Genomic DNA, 15,482 nt, shown 5'->3' with positions numbered 1-15,482 from the left:
TTCTGTTTTCCAAACGTACTGCAAAGTGGTGCCTGTTTGCCCCAAATCTCTAAATTGCTTAATCTGTGTGGATTTACATCAATAAACGTTCCTGGGATTTAGAATGTTCTGAAATAAATCTGAAAAATGTTCATCTTTTTTATTTTGTAAAGTGCAATTTCTAAAGTAATAGAGATCATTTTCATCTGCAGTACATCCAGGATTTAAAAAAATAAGTTCAGGCAAGCCACAAATTCGTGAAATCTGGGTTCTGTTAAAAGTTTTATATATGGTGGCTGATATATTTCGGACACAGAAATTAGGAATGAGCTCAGAAGACAAAAGCAGTCTCGTGTCATCTTTTGCACACATGCTCCAAGATCGCTTGTGGTTTTAAGTGTTTCCTTGCCTGTCATATGTAGCTGTTACAAATGAAAATGACTGTACTTAACTATAAAGTAAATGGAAATGATAGTGTAGACACACTCAAATTCAGGTAGATCCCAAATACCAAATGTAAAGCATCTGCAACTTGTGAATTGCCAGGAATTTTGTTGCATTTCACTTTTCTAGATTCAGGTGGTTGGTACACAACCTTGGGCTTCCTAAGGTTTGAAATTAATGCATAATTTGCTTATCTTAGACATCAGTCAGTAAGAATCCCTGCCTGCCTGCTTATCCATGAACTTTATAACAGGCAAGAGCATACAGCAGTTCTTAAAATCATTTTCTTAAAATCCTGAGAATATTTGCCCATCTGGGGGTTAAAGGGCACTATGCAGCCCTGCTGCATTTATACATCATTCCGTAACATCAATTGAATCCAAGAGTATGGACTCATGATATAAAAGTGCCTCACGAATAGCAAAGGTAATGTTCAGACTTTACTCTTCCTGTAAGGTTCTCAGTACAGCACCCTGGAAAACCAACTGCAAGCTGACAAAACTGAGTGTTAAATCGAGCAAACCAACAGGAGACCAATATAGATTTTGACAATATAACTTCAGGCCAAGTCTTAAGTCTATTCAAAGGTATTACTATGGTCAGTCTTCTTTGTGGATAAGATAGTGACTACCACAAACTGCGTAACTGATTCAGATTTGTATATTTCATTACCAGGTGGCCAACAATGAACTCCTAGAATACGGCTAATATAAGCAAGTACTGTGGAAGGTGTTCCCACCAGTCAGGATACAGCGAAGTGTTGTATTTAAGTCATGTAAATAAACTACCTGGTTTTCCACCTGAAAGAGTTATAAAGTTTTAGCAAGATAATGTATTACAGATTTATGAAAGTTAAGGCATTATTTACATATATTTTAAATTGTTCTTTCCAAAAATAACTTAAGAAGGAGTTGACGATGAGGATTAAGCAGTTGGTTTTCGGAGTCCAATAATATAGTGTATAAAGCTGGTGGGCAAACTGAAGTGCTAGACATTGGACAGTGGCCAGTGGCCTGGCATTTCCACGGGACCTGGATCAAGAGCGGTGGCGAGTCACTTGGGTTAGCACTGAGCAAGCTGGCCTGGGGAAAGCGTAGTGGCAGAGTGCTAGGTTGGAAAGATGAGAGGGGCTCTCCACGCAGTGCTTTCGGCCTGCGTCCGGATGAATGGTGAGTCACGTTCACATGAGCAGAAACCTTGCCCTCCCCCTATCCCCCCCCTCCCCCCGCCACCTGCAGCACTGGTTGGCCTCCTTAGAGTGAGCTGAGCACCATCCCTGGGCCAGTACCATGCTAAGTGCATCACACGCATTACTTCCCTTAGTCCCCCCCAAACACTCTGAAGTTCTGCCCACTGTTTATCAGATGAGAAGACTAACCACTAAAGAGGGTGTAGCCTCCGAGGCTACACACGTGGGAAGAGGAATAGATGGAATTCAGATTTCCTGACCTGGGACCTCAACCGTTTTGTTCCCCTCCCCTCTAAGGCTCAAATCCTAGTTCTTATAATAATAGCCTGTCGAAGATATTATAAAAATAAGAATAAGTTAGGAATATACTTCTTATGCTGGGTTGAAATTCATGCCAACCTGGAACCTCAGAATGTGACCTTATTTGGAAATGGGGTCTTTGCAGATGTAATTAGTTAAGATGAGGTCATAGCGGGGTAGATTGGGCCCTAAATCCAATATGACTGTCGTCCTTGTGAGAAAAGGAGACACACAGAGACACACAAGGAGGACGCCACGTGACAACAGAGGCGGAGATTGGAGTTAGGCGACTATAAGCATGGGAACACCAAGCATTGCCAACAACCACCAGAAGTTAAGAGAGAGGCAAGATTCTCCCTCTGAGCCTCCACGAAAAAATCAACTCTGCCAACACCTTGATTTCGTACTTCTGGCACCTGGAATGATGAGAGAACACATTTCTGTTGTTCTACACCAGCAGTTTGTGGTACTTTGTTACAGCAGCCCTAGAAAATCAGTATATTGGGTTGGCCAAAAAGTTCGTTTGGGTTTTTCCATATGATGTTCCGTACTTTTTGGCCAACCCAATACTGCTATTATTCGTCTTTTCTATAAGTAAACACATTCTCTATATAATTCTATAGAAACATACTTATTTTTATGGTGGTATACTGTATATATCAGGTATCTAACAAAAGTTGTCTTATGTAGACATGATAGTGTGATGTAAGTTTCATCTCCATTTTACAGACGAGAGAACACACTCAGAAGGAAGTGACTCGCCCCCAAAGCGAATAGTTAATGGCGAAGCCGAGATGAGGCCTGTGTCCACCCAGCCCAGGCTTCTTCCTCCTGTGATTTTGGTCCTGGGGTCCTGCCCCGCCTGTCCCGTCTTCCTCCCCACTTGGGTCTCACTCTTTGTTCCTCTAGCTCTCTCCCTACCATACTGCTCTCTCCAATCTGACACTTCTCTCCTGGGCCCCTTCTTATTAGCCTCACTCAGCCAGACATCTGAATTGAGTCTGCCTCGTTATCTTACTCCTTCCCCTGTTTTCCTTGATATGGGGCACACGCTTTCACCACGATGCTGAAACCAGCAAGTCTCATATAAAATCATTAAGCTTTCGAATGGGCCTTTTCTGTAAACACTTCATCCAAATTAGGCTACCCTCTGCTCACATTTTTCTCTTTTCTTATTTTTGCTTATGTCGTGTCTTTCTTTTCTTCGAAAAGACCTGCTCTGTTTGCCCCAGTTTTACTTAATTGAAGTCCTCCTAGTTGTCCAGGATTTAATCCAATCATTCGAGATCAGTTCAACAAATATTTGTTGTGTACTTAAATTATTACCACATTCCAGGCTCTGGTTCTAGGTACTAGGGATAAAATGAGGAATCAGACACAGTCCCTACTCTTGAATTTAATGTTTACTCATTAAATTTTATCTAATTTAATTTAATTTTCTTATAAATTCATTAGATTTCCTCTATAAGCATTTCCCGATGCCTGCCAACTGAAAGCGATTTCAGTTCTGTTCTGGGAATCTGGAAACTGTCCTCTGTTATCATAGCCTTTTTACCACCACAGTGCATAATGCCTCCCGTGTGGGCCATCATAACATTCATCCTGGTCTGACAGCTTCTTGAGGACATATGGACTCCTGCAGAAATAAAATCTCTTTGAGTAGAGAGACTTGCCCTTTCTCCTTTTGATGTCTTCTCTGGAGCCTAGAAATATTGAATTCATATTGACTTGAATTGGATATGGGAATCATGAGATACTAAAAAAATGAATGAGAACTTAAAACCGGAATGGCTCCAGAAGTGAATATAGGAACAAAGAGAAGGAATATGTGAAAAAAAATTTCCTAGAAAAAGTGAATAAGAAAAAAAAGAGACAAGTTCAGGAATTAATTAGAGCAAAAGCTAGGATAGCTGTTTATGGAAGTGGACCTAGATAAGGATAGAAATTAGGTTACCTTTCAAGTCTGAAAAGTTGTGTTCTGTAACTATGCTCCATGACCTGTATTTACCTACCTCTATAAAATGTAAACTCCATGAGGGTAGGAAATCTTACCTGTTTTCTTCATTATTACATCTTTGTTATCTAACTTATTGTTGAATAAAATTCCACTCTCAGTATCCTAGTAAAGTAGATCTTAATATTGTCAGGATCTACTCTTGATTCCTGGTTAACCACCTGTCTCTCTCTGTGGCGGGCTTAGCTCCTGCCCATAGATGGAAATATTTAAAACTAATCCTGGTGGAGACAGACTTTGGGTTTAGAGTCTCCCTTCCCAAGAGTGTTTCCTCTTTGATTCTTGATTGCTTGGATAGGTGGTGTGTTAACTTCCCCTTCCCAATCTTGCTCTGACTTCAGTTTTCTGCCTGAGACCTCATTTCCTCCTGGCTTCCCCTTTCTTCCCTTTCTCTGCTTTCCAGCTCTCTGGATTTCACACCAGGACATTGACTGACCTCTGGTTTGGTATGCATCTTTCCTTTGATCCTGGGTTCCATTGTGACCACTTCTGGGTCTAGACCAATCCCATGCTTTTCAGTTTTCATTCCCTACATTAGTTTTCCTAGGCCTCCCTTATTTATCTACTGCTATTGTTGGGTCCCAAATTAACACTGAAGAAGAAACTAACAACAGAAGTTATAGAAAACAGAATCTTAGCAAATAAAAAAAAACTATTGGGCTTCCCTGGTGGCACAGTGGTTCAGAGTCTGCCTGCCAATGCAGGGGACACGGGTTCGAGCCCTGGTCTGGGAAGATCCCACATGCCGCGGAGCGACTGGGCCCGTGAGCCACAACTACTGAGCCTGCGCGTCTGGAGCCTGTGCTCCGCAACAAGAGAGGCCGCGATGGTGAGAGGCCCGCGCACCGCGATGAAGAGTGGCCCCCGCTTGCCGCAACTAGAGAAAGCCCTCGCACAGAAACGAAGACCCAACACAGTCATAAATAAATAAAATAAATAAATAAATAAAAATTTTAAAAAAACTATTGGTTTTGAAAACAGGTGTGACCAAAATTGACATTCTCCCTGCTTAGAGGAAATGGTGAATTAGACATGTTAGAGATATCAAATGTATACAGTTAGAACACTGAGTATGCTAAAGCATTTATTCAGTACAATGCTCACTCAAAAATTTTCCCAGGATCTTCTTGGGCACATGTGCTAGTTGAAAAAACATTACTGATCATAAATGCTGCATCAAGCTAATATCTGAGCCAAAACATATATTTTCACAAGAAACCATAACTCCAAAAAAGGCACACACTATTGAGAGTATGGATAGCTTTCTAGCCCTCATATGCCTGGCAAACCTGAAAAAAAAAAAATTAACACAGTCATGGGTTTAGTAGACTTTCAGTTATATCAAGTACAAAAATAATAGAAGTTGTAACATGTGTGGAACATTCAGACACCCCCCTACATTGTGATTCTTACCCAGGCTACTGGGTTAAAGTGATCGACCAAATGGCATCAAGAAAACTTTTGTCATTGCGGTAGGTTAAAAAGGGATATTTGTAATCTTTACATATTTTTGTAATGAAGAGTGAATTTAGGTAAAAATCATTCAGTTGACATAGGAGAAATCCCAATTAGTAATATTTCTCTCTTAAAAAAAAGAAAGAAGTGAGATATTTTGGATTTCTCTACCCCATTTTTAACCTTGTTTATATGCTGATTTTTCTCAAAAACAGTCTCAAGAATTTTCATAGTAAATCCAAATGATTCCAAGACAACAATTACTGTTTATTGGATGAACTACTGGGTTGGCCAAAAAGTTTGTTTGGGTTTTTCCATAATGGGAAAACCCAAACAAACTTTTTGGCCAACCCAAGATATGTATGCTATAAAGCTACTAGTAAACCTTGTGTTGGAATTCTTTGAGGGTATATTTAAGACTTTGAGAGTCATGGAATTTTGAATCTCTTTTGAACCACAGAGCTTGAGTGGTCTAAAGTGTAACTGATAGAACAGAAACTTGATATTTGAATCTTGGCTTGTGAAGATTTTGTTCATCTCCAAAAGTGAAGGCAGTTCGGTGTAATGGGACTAGCATGACCTTAGAGTCAGGCAACTTGAATTTTTAGTCCTGGCTCCTGTCACTAAGTCATATGGCTTTGGTCAAGTTGTTTTATCATATCCTTCATTTAAAATGTGAGGTATTTAGTCTTTAAATTTACACATTCTTAAGTTCTCTGAAACCCTGTTTGTCTCTACTTCAGTTTCCTCTGGCTGAAAATTTAAGAGGGATCACTAATTGATTTAATAAAGATGAAGTGAACAGTTGGTATATGCAGGGATTTTGTTGCATTTTATAAGAAAGAAAAATATAAGCCCAAAGCATCCATGTCTTAAATTAACCTCTCGGTGGTAACATGCTAACTGATGTGTGGTTGACAAAGTACAGAAAACTTTGTTGATCAATTTCTAAGCACTTCATCCTTTCAATCTTGACCTTTATTTCATTCCCTAGTAACATCCTGCGAAATATCATTTCTCTTTCCCAGAGAATCCAGTCCAATTAATGTTATCCCAGGGTGCTCTGGTGAGTTGTCTAGCATTGCTACACTTTGCCTGACTTTCTTCCCAATAATCAGTCAAGAAGAATTTTCAACTCTCTTTTATACAGTGAGTGCCCTCATGAGCTATTTGACAAGGATGTTGGGTACAGTTCTCTGTCATGTCTCTTGACCTGGCTGGAAGGAGAATTTTATTATTATTTATCATCATGGTGCTACCTCTGCCTTCCCCAAACTTGGCACCTGAACTAGAAATGTTTGCGATCAATTACTCAATGACTGTGACTGTTTTAGATCTGTTGAGCCCATATCACACACAACAATATTTAAACTAGTTTATGTGCTACTGAAGTCCAATAAACGTCCTGGAAATGTAAATATTCTGTGTGTATTATATATATATATATAGAATGTTAGAAATGAAGTCCTATCTCTTCCTTCATACAAGCAAGATAACTGGCATTAACTGGCTTGCAGAGGCCAAAGCAAGTTAGTGATAGAATAAGCATGCACCGTAATAGTTCTTGTTAGAGACAAGTTCAATGTGAAAGGTCTTCTGTTTGTCACCTCCTATATACCAAGCATTATTGTAAGAACTTTACTTGAATTAACTAGTTTAATACTCACAACAACCCTCTTAATGTCTGTTTTACAAATTAGGCAACTTAGGTGTAGAGAAACAGAGTTTTCCAAGGTTACGTAGCTAGAATCCAGACTGGATTCTCTGGGAAAGAGAAATGATATTTTGCAGGATGTTACCAGGGAGTGAGATGAAGTTCAGGATTGAAAGGATGAAATATTTGAACCCAGACAGTGAGACCCTGGAGTTCCTCTTCTGAGTTGCCAGCTACTTCTCCACAGCTGCAGAAATAAAACAATCTTTTTGATGTGTTAAACTTCGTGGAGCCTTCCCTAATATTTATAGGGAAAGTGATTTGCATTTTTAATAAAGCTTTATTTGAATTTAAGTTTTATTCATGCTCTTGTCTTCAAATGATCGAATCATATTAGATCTCTGACGGATGAACTCCCAGTCAAATGTTATTTTTCAGAAATCTAATGGTTATGGAGTTATAGAGTATGTATGCATGCATGTAGGTGCTTAGAGACATTTAATAATTTAGGTTAGGCTACTGCTTTCTTGCGGACAGCTTTAAGACACCCACTTCCCCTGTAACACAAGCACAAGTCTCTGTAGAAGATGTGATACTCACTTGCCAAGAAATAAACTAGGTGGATCATTGTAGGTGTGTCTTTTTACTTCTGCCCCTTTTCTTACTGAAATCAGAGCCCCACGCTGAAGTTAATTTCATTGAAATATTCTGTAAGGCAGGACATATGGATCCAATTACTTGTCTGCAGAGTTGTAAGGGCAGTTCTACCAATTTCAGCAATTTTGCCAGATTTCCACTGCAAACTGAAGGATGGCTCCTCTAACTGACCCTTTGTCCTTTTTGGAGGAAGCCAATCAGTAGCAGACACTGTTGGGTGAGTGGTGCCAGGTGTGCCTGTGTGTGTGTGTGTGTGTGTGTGTGTGTGTGTGTGAAGGAAAAATGTTTATGGTAAGCTAGCCATTTGAAAGGGAAAGGAATAAAGTGCCAAGCAAAAGGGAAAAATGGGAGAGAAAGAAAGAAGGGGATGGAGGGAGACAAAGGGAGAGAGCTTGCATGTTAAGGAATTTCAATGGAGTCTTTATTTGTTTACTTTTAGGAAAAGCTGTTTCACAGATTTAATCACCACACAGCATGAGTGCTCCTAGTAAAATGTAACACTAAGGCCATACCATGTTAAATGAACTTAAGGAAGTGGTAGAGCTGGAATTACAATCTTATGGAAACAACTTTAAATTTTGAAAATACTTTGCTAGGCATCTAATCACACCTCAGCATGAGAGGTAAAGAGGCTGGTTTCCTCCTGATTATAGCAGAGGGCAATACAGTGTCATTTTCCATAAAATCTCATCTTAAAACTAAAATTGACAAAGGTGATCAACCTCTTTAAGTATTCTGCTGAATCTCTGCTCTGTTCCTCTGATTCCTTTTTAGTCTCATTCTTTTTAAAAATCTAATGCAGGAAGATTGAGGTCAGCAAAATAGGGTGGAAGGAAAATTGCAAGGCAGAATTACTAAGGAGATGGCTTTCTCCTTCACCCTTTTGGAGAACATATTCCTTTACTTTTAATGATTTTTCAGTGCTACCTACAGGTGAGGAATGAAGCACACACAGATAATTGCTAGGTGGAGCCCACATAAACTATCCCTCAAATGGTCATGAGGGTCTGTGTTAGCAAGATTCCTCCTGCCCTCATAGCCTCACTATTGTTTATTAATGACAGGTCATATGTTTTTTATTCCCACACTACTGGCTTTTCCTTCCCTCACCTGGGAGAGCTGATCATATACTAGCCAGCCCCTCTTGAACACAGACCAAGACCAAATATTTTCAGCATAAATAGAGTATTACCAAGTGGTGCTATTCTATATACTAAGTAGCATATTACATAGGATACACTGATCAATAAATAAGATGCCAAGGTGGCACTTTGAAACTGAGTCCGCCTAAAACCGAGTTCCCTTACCAAGTTTATGATGAATCTCTCTATCCAAAACGTCAGTCCCTTTCTTGTCCCCTCTGACCTCAGTCCTTTGCTAACTGAACACTAATCAACCAGAATCGGATGACTTAAATTGCTGCTGTCAATAACATAGTTAATGTACTAAAACTGCTATTATGGATATCATCATTAACATATAAACTCAGGCTGTTTCCCCAGGGCAAGATGAGCTCACAGACCCTGAGCCGTGGACCACCTGGCCAGAGAATCTAAACCAGAGACATTCTGACTCCTGAGCTAGATTAAGAGATGTCACACGATGATGATTAATCCAGCCTCTTTGTTTTAAAACACCCCCAACCCAAAGACCAAGTGGGAGTGGATCTGAGGCTTGTCTCCCACTCCCTTGCTTGGTGTCCTGCAGTAGACCCTTACCTTGGGGCAAACGCCCACTGCCAGAGTTTGGCTTTCTGCCCTGCGGGCACATGAGCTCTTTGCTTGGTTATATCTAGTCTAACTTCAACTGAGGACTTAAAAAGCAAGAGTGCTTTCTGTGGTATTATTATAAGACAGTGACTTGCCACAGGTGCTGTGTACAGCTTTTGGGGAAGTTAAATCACTATCCTTGATATATTATCATTTGGCATAAAAGTTCAGTTCACCAATAACCAGTGTTTTAATAATAAATATAGCAACCATTTACTGAGCTCATGATATATGGCAAGGGCCCTGAGTACATACATTATTCTACATTATCCATAACAAGACTAGGACGTAGAAACGATTGTTTCTCCATTTTATGAGCAGTGAAATTGAGCCACAGAGAGGCTAATAACTTGCCTGTCTTCAGAGGGTTAAGAGGCAGAGTCAGGATTGGAATCCGGAGCTCACATTTCTAACCACTCTCCTGAGCTTCAGCTTCCATCCATGTAGATAGTTTACCAACATGGAAATTATTCCCAAGCAACATGGTTCAGCTATGCTGGACGTGTACAAAGATGAATAAACAGGAGGAATGTCAAAATAAACATGTCATGAGCTGGGGTAAGATGGAAACTTCCATGGGAAGGGTGAGGAGAGAGTAGAGGAAATAGCTTAAAGGCTGCCTGAGCTTCCAAAATAGCACGTACAACATGGACTCATCTTGACAACAAAAACAAGAAACAAGCAAAACCCCTACCCTATGTATGTATATGAAAAAAAAAAGATGTAGTATTATACTGTAGTTATCAGTTTTCTCTATGTAGAGGAATTGTGTTTTTTCTTCTTTGAGGTTTTTTTTTTTGTATTATTTACAGAAAGCATGTATTGCTTGTGCAATTAAAAATTAGTTGATCATTGTTGAAAACTGGGGTTTGTTATACTATTCTTTCTTCTTTTGTTTATGTTTAAAATTTTCACACTAAAGAGCTTAGAAACGGAGTTAGAAAATAATCACGTAAAACACAGACTAATCCTTCGTGTGGCTACTGGGACTTGTTGGGGTAAGAGTGCTGTCAATGAAAAGAGTCAACGAACAATCTATGGTAGGAATAGAAAAGTTTTATTTGAGTCAAACTGAGGACTATAGCCCGGAAGACGGCCTCTCAGATAACTCGGAGGAACTGCTCCAGGGAAGCAAGGTTTTCAGTACGGTTTTCTGTCTTCTCAGAACAAAGAAGATCGAACAAGTCAGGGATACATACCTTCAAGGTTTCAAAAAAAGCCAGATCAGCACATACACAGTGAGTCACTATGACCTTGGTAGCTGGGAAGGGAGTCTTACTGTGGAAGAACAAGCACTGGCGTCCCAGGAAGGGAGACATTTAATCTTTACTTGTAACATGGACATTCTTTACTTCTGCTCAATGTGCCCTTTTCTTTACTAATTAAATCCGATGTACAATGTATGTTTGATAGGCCACAAACAGGCTGTTCTAGTTAGGATAAAATTCAAGTTAACGCATGTATAAGCCAGAATGACTTCTCCATTCCACAATATGGGAAAATTTCTTTTATCAGTGGCCAAAGGAACAGCCTAGAGTAACAGCTTATAAAAAAGAGGCTCCTCTTGAACAAAGATCCCTTTGAGTCTCAGAAGCAAAGTCATAAACGGTGAGAAGCATTTGGTATAGATTTCCCTCAGAAGAAAATCTAACGTGGCACCAGTTCCTTCCACATCCTGTGTCGTGTGGCCTGTCCTTGCTTCCCACTCCTCCTTTCCCCTCGCTGTGTTCCATGGCTTATGAAACCCACACATTTTCCTGCTGCAGGGTCTTTGCACCTGTCCCCCCACTTTTTGGAATTCCCTTCCTCAAATCTTCACATGGATAGTAATGGGGTTCCGGACACAGTACCCCAAAATATGGCATCTGGCATGTCGAATATTTTTTTTTTTTTAAAGCTTTTGTTCTTTTTTTTTTTTTAATTTATTTATTTATTTATTTATTTATTTATTTATTTATTTATTTATTTATTGATGGATGGATGGATGGATGGATGGATGGCTGTGTTGGGTCTTCGTTTCTGTGCGAGGGCTTTCTCTACTTGTGGCAAGCGGGGGCCACTCTTCATCGCGGTGCGCGGGCCTCTCCCTGTCGCGGCCTCTCTTGTTGCGGGGCACGGGCTCCAGACGCGCAGGCTCAGTAGTTGTGGCTCACGGGCCCAGCTGCTCCGCGGCATGTGGGATCCTCCCAGACCGGGGCTCGAACCTGTGTCCCCTGCATTGGCAGGCAGATTCTCAACCACTGCGCCACCAGGGAAGCCCCTCGAATATTTTAAGCTGAAGGAATTTGAGAAAACGGCAGCAGGAAGGTCACTGTGACTTTCCCTCTTCCCATCTCCCATGAAACAGGTTATAAAACCCTCATCTGAGAGGTACCCTCCCTGTATCTGGGGGAAAGAAGCATCCTTATCTCCTAAGACAAAGGGACAGCGAGAAGGATGTTGACAAACAGACCTTGCCATTCCGCCCCCCCCCCCCCGCCCCCCCCCGTTTACGACCCCGAGCCCACACTCTCTAACCTACTGTACTCCTCCGCCACTGCCCGTTCCTCGTCAAACCCAGCATGAACTACCCAGAGCTGCTCTGTTTCTTCACGTCTCTATTTCCCTCAGCAGGCTCCCATGTCACATAAAACTTACATGAAATAAACGTGTATGCTTTTCTCCTGTGACTCTATCAGCTTCATTTGCAGACCCAGCCAGGGATCCTAAGAGGGTGGAGGTTTCCTGCCTACAGTGGCTTTTCCTTCTGGTCTTGGCTACTCCCTCTAGGTATACGCTCTCGCACTGTCCTATTTTCTTATCTTTGGAATATTCAAATGTGCTCTTAAATGTTTAAAATATATTTGTTTAGTGAGTCTCTCTCCACTAGAATATAAACTCTGTGAAAGTGGGGATCTTGTCTCTTTTGACTCACAGACCTTGGGGCAGTGCATGGTGCATAGTAGTCACTCAATAAATACTTGATGAATAACTGAATGAATGCAAAGAGGCTCTGCTTGAGCTCTGCCCTCTGCTGCTCTGTAGTCACCCTGTCAATCAGACGTGAACACCCAAGCTTCCCCACAAGAACACCAGGGTGCATTATGGGTGTGGAGAAGGAGGATGTAAAGATTTTGTTGTCACTGCAGGAAACTCCTTGATTTTTGCTATAATATTGCATGATAATGCCTTCATCAGTGTTCATAAATGCTAACCTTCATAAGTTCAAAAACCTAACTGTAAGTAACAAAATACAAATAAATAAATAAATAAAAATTATATATACATATAAGGGAAATAATTTATTTTTAATAATCATAAGGCAAAGAAAGGTTAAAGGACAAAGAACAAGCAGAATATAATTTAACATTTCTGCAACATTTCATAATAATTTAACATTTCTGAGGGCTTTTACGAGACTGGGAAATGATATTTTCCAGAATAAATTTCATCTTCCTCGTATATGCTTCTATATTCTGACCACCCAGGCTACAAACCATTTTTATGACTCAACTATCCTTAAGTTCAGGGGAAAATGTTTATATTGTAAATGTAGTTGGGAAGTTATTTTTCTTACTTTGTGAAAGCATCTAATTTGCACGGCCTGCAGACAAACGTAAGGGTGAAGTCCCACAAGAATACTCTGTCACTGTCTGCACAGAACAGAGAATACAACCCCGGGCTGACTCATTGTGTGCTGAAGAACTGTCTGGGGGATTACAAAATGCCAGACCCAGGGAACCAGTCAAACATGCCATCCCCTCCCTTTATGTCCAGAGAGCCAGAAAACAACTGCCAACTGACAGAAGTCACCTCTGGATTAATGACTGGTAGGTTTAATTTTATGCAAATGTGTAAAGCTTCAGTCTTTGTGCTTTACAAATTAGATTAACTGTACCCATCTCAGGGATTTTTGTAAGCCCTGAGAAACGAAAACACTTTGGTCTGAAGGAATCAATTACTTTGGTTTAAAAACTGTGTCCAGGTTTTCAGATAACGGAACTACAGAAGGGATGTTGGAAAGGCCTTTACATTTTATTTTTACTTTCTCTGAAATCTTAGAGTTTAAACACAAGCAAGTATTTTAATTCAATTATTATTTTATCATGTTGGCAAAACCGCCTGTCTTATTCTCCATGGAAGCTGCCTGCACCAACAGAAATGTCAAATACAGGATGTTTGAGAGCAACTTACCTTATGACTCCCAATGAAAAACATCTGAGCCTCTTCCATTCTGATTTTGGAATTTTGAATCATAGCTCTTTCTGTACCCACCCTAAATTTAATAAAGCTGAGTGAGTATAGAAAAAATATGAGAAAGAAGAAAATATGACTCATAATTCTACATTCGGAGGCAGTCGCTATTAAAATTTTGAAGTATTCCTTCCTTTCTTGAAAAATATTTTCCCCTATTCTTCTTATTCTCACATTGTCCCACATTCTAATGAATATGTCACTCTGCATTTGGTGAGTGACTTGTTCTATCGTTTTGTACTTTAGAGCATGTCAGACACGAGAGCGCTGGTCTCACTAACTTTTGTCCTTTAATAAATAGCCTTAAAAAAATTGTGCTTGGCTTTTGGTTGTTTTTCTTTTTTTAAATGATAGCTCAGAATAATTTATAAAAAAAATATTCTGCTATGAAATTGCATTCCTCCAAATTAGGATAATATGCCCTATACATTTTTAGAGAGAGAAACAAAAGCTTAGGAATGGAAAGGAACAAACTTAAAAAAGATTCCCCGTAATTAATGGAGTTCCTTTGGGAAAGAATCCAGGTTTTGAGTAGAATATATAGTCAAAGAATTAGGAGAGAACAGTTAATGGTTTCCAGTTAATTAAAGTTGGTGCTTGGACTACTCACTAGTTTTCATTTGTGTATAAAAAATAAAGTTGTGAATTAAACCTTAATTCATTGAACAAGAATCTACCAGAATGGCTTAACTCCATATACATGGTTCAGTTGCAAACTTGTTTTTGTTTTTCTTTGTCCTAGCATATTCTAAGATAAATGTAAGTGCCTTTTAGTGTAGTTGGTGTTAGTTTCATCTCCATTAAAAGAGAAAGATTTATCCTGATCTTATCAAAATGCGTGGATTATAGTGAGATGGACAAGTCAGGCATGCCTCGGCAGTGTGTGAGAGTGTGTGCCTGTGTGTGTGAGTGTGTGTGTGTGTGTGTGTGTGAGGGACAAATTCAGACTTAACTGAATTGCCCGCCTCCTCTTTGACCATCACTCTTCTCAGACATTTCCTTCTATGGAATTTACATATGAAAATTAATTTGTAACTTAGAGAAAATTAAAAGTATAAGATGCTCATCATTTTTTAGGACTAGCATGAATTTCTAGAGATGCAAGAAGAAAAAGAGCCAATATTATTTCTGTTACCTGAAGGGAAGGGGAGGAGGTATAGTCAAGACTTTTATGCAGAAGGAAAGGTTTTGTTTTTTTTTAAATCTCCCCAGATAGCTCCTCACCCCGGGGAATGTTAACATTACATATCAGACAAAGATCTACCTTGCAAAGTGTTTTCATATTGACATCCTTAGTACTCTTTCAGTGTTTTCATGGATTGTACTTAAACATATAGATCTATAATTTCTCTTTTAAAAGGGTCATCCAGTAAGTGTATTGAGTAAAGCATTTTGAAATAGATGTGGCTATTGTCACAAAATAGTCAACAAACATTAACTTTAAAAAACAACAGATAACCTTATAGCTCTCTTATTAAGGCTGCCTGCAGTATTTTGGCATCAGGTACTTTGAAGAAGGTCAAGTTTTAAAGACACTAGTATTTCATGATTTAGAATAATCCAAACAAATTTAGCCATTTGTCTGTGTTTTTATTTCCAAATGTTTCCATCTGATTAAACAGGCTATAACTATCAGTCTAGAAGTACCTAATAACCCAATAGCAGTGGTCAAACTAGGGAATAGAAACAAATAATCTTTGCTTTTTTCAGGCAGTAATTCCTTCTCACGCTCTCTGACTTCATTCAAATCGTCCTCATCAGGGAAGACTTACCCATAAATACTCTGAA

At 39.6% G+C, this 15,482-nt stretch overlaps 1 long non-coding RNA gene across 10 annotated transcripts in view; it reads left to right on the top strand.

Moving 5' to 3' along the window:
* LOC137763953 (uncharacterized) overlaps positions 1-15,482 on the top strand; it is a 298,397-nt gene that overhangs the window by 44,905 nt on the left and 238,010 nt on the right. The window contains exon 5 of one of the 10 annotated variants that reach the window (XR_011073885.1): positions 2,642-3,284. The exons of 8 other annotated variants lie outside the window; for them this stretch is intronic. This is a non-coding gene — a long non-coding RNA (uncharacterized lncRNA). Of the gene's footprint in view, positions 1-1,098; positions 1,230-2,641; positions 3,285-15,482 lie in introns of those variants that run through there. One more of the 10 variants, XR_011073875.1, reaches the window with a different exon arrangement.

This window comes from Eschrichtius robustus, chromosome 4 (genome assembly GCF_028021215.1).
Source record: "Eschrichtius robustus isolate mEscRob2 chromosome 4, mEscRob2.pri, whole genome shotgun sequence".
Classification (NCBI taxonomy): Eukaryota; Metazoa; Chordata; class Mammalia; order Artiodactyla; family Eschrichtiidae; genus Eschrichtius; species Eschrichtius robustus.
Note: the sequence above shows the minus strand (reverse complement) of the source record. Positions and strands in the feature narration are given on the sequence as shown.